Genomic DNA, 11,354 nt, shown 5'->3' with positions numbered 1-11,354 from the left:
ATTGGGTGAAAATGGTTTCATAATGACTTAAGAAGGACTAGCTCATCAGCAGTTAGAATCATTTGGTCACACCACTATCCACAAAGAAAGCTGAGGGATTCTGACCAGCATAGAATTGAGTGTATATATGTATTTCTCTTAAGTCAGACCAAGGCAAAGGTTTCTAAATAAGGAAGTTTTTTTCTCTACCAAAAGCTTCCTGTTAAAAAGCTAGTGTTGGGGGCAGCTAGGTGAAGCAGTGGATAGAGCACCTGCCCTGAAGTCAGGAGGACCTGAGTTCAAATCCGGCCTCAGCCCAAACACTTGATACTTACTAGCTGTGTGACCCTGGGCAAGTCACTTAACCCCAATTGCCTAAAAAACAAACAAAACAAAAAGTAAAAAAAAAAAAAGCTAGTGTTTAAAAAAAAATCTCTGTAACCCCTTCATCCTCTTGGATCCCAGGACTGCTTTGTATCAAGCTAAACCATATGCTAGGGTAGCCAATAACATTCTCTGAACATGGATAACATGAGAGATCTGGATTTCAGCGAACCATTTGACAAAATTTCTCTTACTGTCCTTGAGGACAAGGTGGAGAGGTGTGGGATAGATGAAACTACAGTTAGGTGGATGAGGAATTGATTGAATGATTAGACCCACAGAATGTAATTCAATTCATGTCAACTTTAGAGTAAGCTCTCTAATGGAGTCCTCCAGGGAACTGTCCTTGGTTCTACACAGTTCACCATATCTCTGTGACTTAGCTGAGGGCATACTTGTCTAATTTGTAAATGCCACAAAGCTACAAGTGATGGCTGATGCAAATGACAAAGGACTCAAGATTTTAACAGGCTACAATATTGGACCAACTCTCCAGAGATAAAATTTAATAAGAATAAATGTAAAATTCTTCCCTGGGATTCAAAGAATCAGCTTCATAAGTACAAGAGGAGGGAAACATGGCTACACAATCGTTCACATGAAAACCATCTGGGAGGTTTAGTGGACTGCAAGCTCAAGTGAGTCAACAGTGTGACACAGCAGTGAAGAAAGTTAAATTAATGTCCAGCTTTACTGAGAGGCATCAGGTCCAGGTTATAGTCCAATGATCTGCTTAGGCCAAATCTGGATGATTGTATTGAGTTCTGGGCACCACAATTTAAGGACATTGATAAGATGGAAAGTATACAGAAGACAGCAACCAGGGTAAATACAGGTATCAACTTCATGCCATGTAAGTGTCAGTTGAAGGAACTGGGAATGTTTAGCCTGGAGAAGAGAAGACTGGGTAGAAATATAATCGCTATCTTTAAGAATCTGAAGGACTGGCATATGTAAGAAGGATAAGGCTGGTTCCGCTTGACCCATTAGGGAGGAGAAGGAGTAACTGGCAGCAGTTGCTGAGAGGAAGATGCAGGAGTAATGTAAGAAAACACTTTCTTATGATGAAAGCTACCCAGCAGAGGCAGACCAACCACATGGCAGGATACTATAAAAGGATTCTTAGGTGTGAGCTGAACCTGATAGCCCCTGAAGTCCCTTCCCACTCTGAAGTCCAGATACTTTTAATTCATTTCAAAAAGGTTTTAAGTTTATTATAAAGACACACCGTGCTAGGCATCATGGATACAAAGACTAATGAAAAAACAGTTCCTGCCTTCAAGAAGCTTAGCCTATTAATAGCTTTAATACATACATAGCTATAACACATATCTCTTAAAAATTGGATCACTTATTTTCCTAGCAACATTCTTGAGCTCATGTTCCTTTCTCCCCATCATCCACTCCCCATGTCTATTCAGCAACCCTTCTACCCCTCCTCTTTGTCCTCTCATTTGTAAAAGCCAGAATACATAGCTCCTATTTATGAGTTGCACTGAATCTGACCTTGAGATGGAAAGTGTCCCAGTACCGAGGTGTTAGACAGGAGAAGAGGCATTATATCTCTTTTTTAAAGTCTCAGGAAGCTGAATATTTATGATATGACATATCAACACATCCTGGTAAAGAAATGGAATTCCTCTCACCTATGGCTACTGAAAAATGATTTCCCAGAGCCACTGGTGGCACTTTTTATCTCTCCCATGCTGACAGATAATGGGATTGCAAGCCTCATGCAGTAATCTCCCCCATCTTATTGAGGCTTCTGGGAACAAACAACAAAAAAAAAAATGGCAAACCAGTTAAGCTCTATAGTGGTGTGAGTGAGCAGGCAGACAAAAATAATGCTTCATAACAAGCACCTTTTGTCGAGGAGACTCAAAGTCTTTAACACCTTTCTGACTGAAGTTAATGTAGTTTCTTTATAAAGATGAAAGAAACAACAGCTAGATGAGTTAGCCCTAAATAGGACATAAGGCTGCATGAAAATCTTAACCAGGCTCTCCTGACTTCTCACTCCAGAGTTCCTTTCAGAAAAAGCCCACGTGTGGCTAGAGATAAGAAGACCAGGAGCTTCAGAAGAGGACATCTGGAAGGACGTGCTCAGTTCTAGGTCACTCACTGGAGGAAGGGGACTTTGAAAAATTGAAGAGTATCCAGAGGAGGGCAGTCGGGATGACAAGGGGACTGGAAAACATGACAGATGAAAATCACTTGAAGTAACTAGGGATGTTTCACCTGAAGACAAGATTTGGGGGAAATATGATTATTATATTGTAGATATATAAAGTACAAGAGCAGTTGGACTTATTCCTTAGTCCCAATGAGCAAAGTGAGAGGCAATAGGTAAAAGGTTCAGAGTGGAAAATCTAGACTTGGTTTAAGAAAACATTTCCTAACAACCAGAGCTATCCAGGAGTGGAATAGGCTGCCCCAGGAGGTAACACGATCTGTCTCCCTTGCTAGATGTCATCAAGTAGAAGTTGAATATACACTTGTCAGGTATGTTTTAAAGGGGGCTTCTCTGTTAGTTTATTTGACAGTGTTGTGCAATGGGTATCAAGGAAAGAGAAATTAATTCAATATTGGAGGATATAGGTTTGAATCCTGGCTGCCTTTGGTCAAGTTACTTCACCTCTCTTGGTCTCAATTAGACTCATCTCCAAAATGAGGATTGTGGAGGAGTTGAGCGCTGAAGTTCTTCCAGCTTTAAATCTACAACCCTAAAAACTAAAAAAGTTCCTATCCAATTTCTGAGACTCTGTGACCCAGTGATACCCAGTCCTCTTTTTCTACTATATCAATGTAGCATAAGATGGTGGTGGTTTGGTTTGGCTGGATTTGGTTGAGTTGGGCTGGGTTGGGTTGGGTTGGATTTCACTGGATTTGGTTGAGTTGGGCTGGGTTGCATTGGGTTGGGTTAAATTTAATTTGCTTTGGTTGGTTGAATTCAATTTGGTTGGATGGGGTTGGGTTAGATTTGGTTGGTTTGCTTTGGTTTAGCAGCAGTATTCTCCTACCATTTAGTATTAAATTAAACTCCCAGATCTTTTTCAGGCGAATTTCTGCCAGCCTCCATGAACTTGTATTTGGAAAATTGACTTTTTAAGTCTTATTGTAAGACTTTACATTGATTCCCTTGAGAGTTTGGGCCTAGCATTCCAGCCTGTCAGAATAATTTTACATTTAGATTGTCTTCTACAGCTTTAGATAATTCCCAGTTTTTGCCCTCTGTAAATTTGATAATCAACCCTTTTATGTCTTCCAAGTCACCGACAAAAATGTTGAACAGGACAGGGCCAAGCACAGAGTTCTGCAACACTCCAGGGGACCCTGCCCCCAACACACCAAGCTCCCTCAGTGATAGAGTTTCTCTGTAGTGGAATAGATTTGCTCGATTCTATCCATACCCTATGCTGAAATCTTTTGTGATCAATAAGCATACATTTGGGAGATATCTGTCCAAGGTTGGCAGTTAGACAGCACAATAAATAAAGCAATGGACCCGGAATCAGGAAGACCTCAATTCAAATCTAGCTTCAAACATTTAGCCATGTGACTCTGGGCAAGTCACTTAAACTCTGTCTGCCTCAGTTTCCTTGACTGTAAAATTGAGATAATAATAGCACCTACCTCCCAGGTTGTTGTGAGATCTAAAGAAACATTTGTAAAGCACTTTGAAAATCTTAAAAGCTATAGAAATGCTAGCTACTCTACTTATGTGAAACATAAGAGCTGTGAACAGTGTAAAACTAAATTAGGTAGAGCAATATTGCGGTTAGTGGATTGGTCAAGAAGATCTGGGTTCAAATCCCACCTCTGACACTTATTGGTTGTGTGGCCCTGGGCAGGTCACTTAAATTCTTCCTGCTTTACTTTCCTCAATTATAAAAATGGAAATCACAATAGCATATACTCCAGTGTTTGGGGGATTAAATAAGGTAATGTATGTAAAGCCCTTTGCAAATTTTAAATCACTTAATAGAAATACCTGTTATTCCTTTCCCCAAACACCTTGGAATTAGTGATAGCAATTGTACATTTCACTGAAGATAGAATAATAATGGTACATGAAATAGATACGAGGCAGGGAAGGGGAGGAGGAAACACCCCTGTGATTTTTTCTCTCATACACCCTCAGTCACTTGCCTAGTGCAAGGACCACTCTGATTCTCAAATCCTGTTCCAATATACACATCTACTCCCAGCTCTGGGCTTCAGATAATTTTCCAAAACATAGTTAATATTAGCTACTCCTTATAGCTATGAAAAAACTAGAAGATATCCAATTCAGCCCCAACATTTTCAGTCTGGTAGCTTATGTGCACATATCTTTATTTATTCTCCTCAGTAGTTTCTCTGCTATAATGTTACTGGCTACTAAATGCATTAATTCTCCCAGATCCTGGGGCATCAAATGCCTATACAACAGATGGGAAACAGAGGATCCCTCAAACTAATCTTCATAGCTTTTCTACTCAGCTCTTTCTTCCCTGCTTTTCTCTGAAGGACTTGCTCTCACTTCAGGAACAGTGAGCCAGCCCAACCTCAAAATCCTAATATGTTTCATGGACTACATGAACTAAGTCCACCTCATCTTTTTTTTTCCATACATACACAACTAGGTCTTGACCCCTTTTTTCTCCACTGAATATCAAGCCACCTGGCAGCCTGTATCACAGCATGAGTGAATTCCCTGATAATGTGTACTCAAAGAGAAGAACTTCCCAAGCATGAGAATAAACTACACTCCTTACCTCTGATTTTCATATCTCTGTTCTTTACTCCCTCACTCTTTCTCTTGGACAGTTCACGTTAGCAATTCCCAGAGGAGAGCTAGATTGTAGGAAGGGGGAGCTGTAGTGCCTACCTGGGCAATTATGCCAGGTAGAACCTGCCTTGAATAGCAAGTGAGCTCTCCAGTCTGGGGTTGTGGGGGAATCACAAAGGGACAAGTCTAAGGATGCTGCTCTTGAGTTCAGCCTCCAGAATCTCACGTGCAGGGCTGTAACATACATATCTGTACACAAGACATGATCGGACTCCCAGAATCGAACCACAAGAGACAAATACAAGCCATTGGCTATTCCAGTCCATCCCTGGCCTGGAGTCCATTTCCTTTCTGACTGTATAAGTGAGAATGCATCCTCCAATCTATTCAGAAATGTCTCCAGCAATGGACTTTTGCAGCTTCCCGTGGGATGTCATTCTTAAAGTCAAAGGGAAAGGGATTTTTTTTCTTGGATATTAAGTCTCAATTTTTCCTTCTCCTCATTTCTTCCCCATTATTCTTTGGAATCATCTCCCACCCTACACGTCCTTCCTTGTTTCCTTAGTATTTACTGAAGCTCTTCCCCCATGCTGTACAACTTTGGCTTACATATTCTCCAGCATCAGAGATCAAGGAATCTCTAAGAAATACAATGACAAATAAAGGAGCTGCCATCTGGCAGGCATAAACATAAATGAGATGTGAGCCCCAAATCTCAATAAAGCCCAGATCACCATCAATCTGCTCTCCATGCCGAGTCTCACGACAACAGGAGAATTACTCGGCTGTGAGCGATGCTTCGCCAAAGGGACACTCTTCACGTTGTGATTAATTTTCACAATCTAATGAGTTCTTCCCTCCTCACCCCCCCAAAAATGATTTTATGAAACACTAAATTTATTTTACAGTTTGTGTCTTAAATTTCATTCTCTCCATTTGTTGTACTTTTTATTTTATTGTACCATGATATGGAAATGTGTATCCTCCCAATGAGTTCTCATCCCAGCAAGGTTTGAAAAGCTGTGAGCTCCTTATTTTGGGCAGTAGAAGGAAAGTGGGTTAAGGCAGGGTTGTCAATGGCATGCAGACTATTTCCAGACCAGTGTCCTCGGGGGTGGAGCCCACAGTAAAATTAGATAGTAACAATGAATACGGTGGCCCCAACACCCCACCTACTCTACCTGCATAAACTAATCTTCCTTGAACATCCAAAATGGCTCCTTCTCTTTAGCCACACCAATGCCCTTCCCCAGAACCATAAACAGCTAAGTTTCTATCTGGAACAAGACTATAAAGCTGAGTCTTCCTACCCTAAACATGGTGTGCTTCAAATAACAGGTGTATGTTTTGTATATGCACCCCAGCTCTGCACCCCTGAGGCAACGGTCTGCCTTGTCCTTCTTCTGGCTCTGTCCTTAACTGCCCTTATATATGGCTTGCTCATTTCCACACTCAACCTTTTTTTAAAATTTTTTTTTTAGGCAATTAGGGTTAAGTGACTTGCCCAGGGTCACACAGCTAGTATGCATCAAGCCTGAGGCCGGATTTGAACTCAGGTCCTCCTGACTCCAGGGCTGATGCCACTCAGCTGCCCCACACATTCAGCCTTCTGATTGTGCTCTTAGCCTCTGCCTGGAAATCACAGAGCATAGCATCTCAGACACAGAAGAAACTTCAGAGATCTAGTCCAACTCTCTCATTGTACAATGAAGAGACTGACATTCCGAGAAGTTAAATGACACTCAACATCACTGAGGCAACAGCAAAAATAAATTCAATTAAACAGACAAAGAGGAAAACCACGCTGAAAGGTACCATAGACAATGGATCTGTATCAATGCTTAACATATATGTACATAAAGGCACATCATCCACATACTTAAAGGAAAAGCTAAGCAAGTTACAGGAAGAACTAGACAGTAACTGTAACAGTGTAGGACTGCAGTGCGCCCCTTTCAGACCTAGATAAATACAACAATCACAGTCACACAGCCACGAAGCGGTGAAACTGGCACTAGAATTATGTTCTTTCGAGGCCTAGTTCAGGGCTTTTCTAATGTATGTCATCCTACTACACCGCCCATTCTCTGGCCTCATCTCTTTTATCTATAGACTTCCAGGACACTTTCACATCTTCCAAGATGACCCTAGTTCACAGTCTCATTTTCTATCTCATCTGTTTCATTTCTAAAAAATAATTAATATTTGTATCATTCCTTAAGATTTACAAAGTACTTTTACATATGTTATCCAATTAGATCCTTTAAACAAACCTATGAAGTAAGTGCTATTATTATGCCCATTTGACAGATGAAGAAACTGAGGCTGAAAAGTTAAGTGAATTAGTCAGCCCAGTGTTCTATAGCTAGTAAGATTCCAAGGCAGGATTTGAACCCAAGTCTTCCTGACTCCATCACCAGCACTCTTGTCCTCTGCACCACTTTGTTGCTTCTCTGCTGCCATCTAAAAGCGACCTTTCTATCTCCCAACCTCATCGTTTCTTGGCCTCAACTTTAATGAACCCTCACTCCACTCCACATCAGTTACTAACTGCTGTAGACCCACCACCTCATCACTTCACCAGATCTTAATATTACCTGGAATTTCACTTTTAGCTCTTAACCTCAGAAATTTCTCTGAGCATGTAGTCACTACTTCACATATATTTTGGATTTCCTTTTCTTTGTATGTGTTGTTTCTCCTCAATAAAATATAAGTGTCTTTAGGGCAGGGACATTTTTAAAGTTTGCCCTTGAATTCCTCAGTGCCTAGCACAGTGCCTGGCATGTAAAAGGCACTTCATAAGTGTTCGTTGAATGATTAAATGAACAATTTCCTGTCCTTCCACATCTCTTGCTTTCTCTTGCTTCTACCAACCAAACCTTTTCATTCACATTCATACCACCAAGTTGTTAATGCTCCCAAACTATTGATCCAGTTCTGACTTCTTTTGCTCCCTGACCCAGGCTGGACTTGAATTATAGAGTCAGCCACATCCATCACTGACATAAATATGCCTTAATAATACCTTTTTGTTGATTAGAGAAATACAAATAAAAACAACTCTGAGGTACCACCTCACACCTATCAGATTGGCTAATATGACAAAAAAGAAAAATTACAAATATTAGAGGGGATGTGGGAAAACTGGGATGACGATGCACTGTTGTTGGAGTTGTGAACTGATCTAAACAAGCAATTTAGAACTATGCCCAAAGCTCTACAAAACTGTGCATACCCTTTGATCCAGAAATACCACTGCTAGGGCTATATCCCAAAGACATCAAAAAAAAAATGGGGGGGAGGACTTATTTGTACAAAAATAGTTATAGCAGCTCTTTTTGCAGCTGATAAGAATTGGAAATTGAGTGGGTGCCCATCAATTGGAGAATGGCTGAACAAGCTGGGGTAAATGATTGTGGTGGAATATTATTATGCTATAAGAAATGACAAGCAGGATGATTTCAGAAAAAAAAAACCTGGACAGACTTACATGAACTGATGTAACGTGAAGTGAGCAGAACCAGAACATTGTACGCAGTAGCAACAATATTGTATGATGAAGGACTGGGAATGAATTAGCTATTCTCAGAAATACAATGATCAAAGACAATCCCAAAGGACTCATGATGAAACATGTTATCCATCCACCGCCAGAGAAAGAACTGATGTCTGAATACAGACTGAAGGACACTATTTTTCACTTTTCTTTTTGTTTTGAGTCTTCTTGTACAAAGTGAATAATATGGAAATGTTTTGCATGATTGCACATGTATAACCTATATTAGATTATTTACCATCTCATGGAAGAGAGTGGGGAGGGAGGGAAGAAGGGAGAGATTTGGGAACTAAAACTTTTTTTAAAATGTAAAAATTGTTTTAAAATGTAATTGGGGGGAAATAAACTCATTTTAAAAAAGAGTATCAGGCCAAAAAAACCAAAAAAAAAACTTCTTGCCCTTCCTCTAATTCTTTGCTGACCAAGCAATCTTCCAGTCTCTAGTTATGTTTCCTGAGTTACCCAGAGAAGAGTCACCTGGACAGACAGTAGTCATGGTTCTTGGGCAAGATTATATTATATTATAGCTATAGATTATTATACATAGCTATATAGTAATTTTATATTATATTATTATATGAAGCTATTATAGTTTCCATAAATTAGAATTCTAGTTTGTAAATCTGTCTCATCAATTTAAAATTTTTAAATCAACTTCAAAGAAGCTGGATGATTTTTTTTAATGTTCAATGAATTGGCGGGGGGCAGGGGGGGGATTCAACCTGAAAAGTAGAGGACTAGACTCTGGATTTCAGTCATTATCCAAGGTATAGCTACCCTCTAAGATACAGGCTGAAGAATCCAATCAACTCTCTTTCCTTAACTACAAGACTGTCTATGATCAAAAACCCAAGTGAAACCTAAAAAATGTCAAGCAAACATTCTATTATTTTGTCCATATGACACCAAATATCTGAATGCTTGGACTATTTAACGATATTTTTTCCATTGTCATCCAGATTTTGTGAAGTGAGGAGATGAAGTCCTAATGAAAGCTATTTCTTTCAGTCTAGCCTACATATGGAAGCCCTAGAAAATAGTTACAGGCTTTTGGCACATACATGCAGACATAACTTAATTCAATTTAAATCAAGTGAAGAAGGGAGACCATTATCCACACGATTTTAATTCTTCAGAAGAAAAATTTAAATTGCATATGATTCAAAGGGCAACAGCAGGGTTGTCAATGATAACCTGGGGCCAAAAAGTAAAGTGAAAAACATTGACTTTGCTTATGTGCACGTACACACACACACACACACACATTACTGGGAAAGGAGGTGGACTGGTCACAATGAATGGCAACAGAAGAGGCAACACAGCCTGATGGATAAATAGCTGGACTTGGAATCAGGCATCCAGAAGTTCAAATCCTGCCTCAGATAATAATTACATAACCCTAGAAAATTCCTTGATCTCTTTATATCTCTGCTTCTTCAGTCTAACACATATTGTAAAATGGGGAGATTGGACTTGGCCTTCTAAGGTCCTTTCCAGCTCTCAATCCAGGATTGCATGAACTGGAATGACACAGAGGTTCCCAAACTTATTTGGCCCCTACCCCCTTTTCAAAAAAAAAAAATTACTCAGCGCCCCCATAAAAATCTACTTTCTTTAACCCTTTAATGTTTTCTTTAAATTTGCATCATTTCAAAAAATATGTTTTTTTAAATTATACATCTTGAATTTAATAATTTACTATAAATTTGTGAGGGTTTTTTCTGCATTGAAATTTTGATGATACAATATTATGGCATGTAACCATATAGTATCGTATTGTAAAGAAGTCATTACATGCACACATTCCTGCCAAGGCATGCTGGACTTCCCAAAAATGTGCAACACACTCACCTGCCAATACTTGCTTATTAAGATCTGTTGGCAGATTTGGCCACTGATTGGTTATAACTTGCATTTTGTATGTTTATTTGGAAAATAATGTAGTCACTACAACTTTAACTGTGTTATACAACAGATGAAAAATGTAAAACCAGTTTTTCAAATTTTCCTTATCTTTTTCCTTATGCTTCCACCCCCCCCTTATTTTTATTTAATGCCCCCCAATTGCACCCAAGGCTACTACTGATCCCCTGGATCATTCCCCTACCCCCAGGGGTGGAATCGCCCACTTTGAGAACCTATGCACCCTCAAGGATGAGAATTGGGCCTCCAGCACAACAGGTATACCCTCACTGTCGGGGTTTCTGATGAAACCAGGAAGAGAGATGCACAAGAGGAAAAGGCATGAGGGGCTGTGCTCTGTGGCAAGGGCAGAACTCCAACCCAAATGAACACCTGAATTAAAGTATCCAAGCTTCCTCAAGGTTTAGAGCAGGCTAATTCCAAATGGAACGCTTAGATAATCGATATCAAGATATATTTTTTACCTGAATTGGGCAGAAAATGGCCCCATCCCTCCATTTCATTTGGCATGTGTCCTGGCTCTTTCCAACTCTACTCTGGTGCTAATTTAAGCCAAATCACAAACTGTACTTTCAAAGCAAGAAGTCTCACTCCTTTCCTCTTTGCTTAAAATATGCTGGTGTCTGGGGGCTGTTTCTCATGAAACCTCAGTTTGGGAAGTTGCCAAAGAGCATTTTATGGTGTTCGGTCATTTGACATACTTTACCCTTACCGATAAAAAATAAGGAGATCAGATGT

Source organism: Phascolarctos cinereus, unplaced genomic scaffold (assembly GCF_003287225.1).
Source record: "Phascolarctos cinereus isolate Bilbo 61053 unplaced genomic scaffold, phaCin_HiC Scaffold_4;HRSCAF=312, whole genome shotgun sequence".
NCBI lineage: Eukaryota > Metazoa > Chordata > Mammalia > Diprotodontia > Phascolarctidae > Phascolarctos > Phascolarctos cinereus.
Note: the sequence above shows the minus strand (reverse complement) of the source record.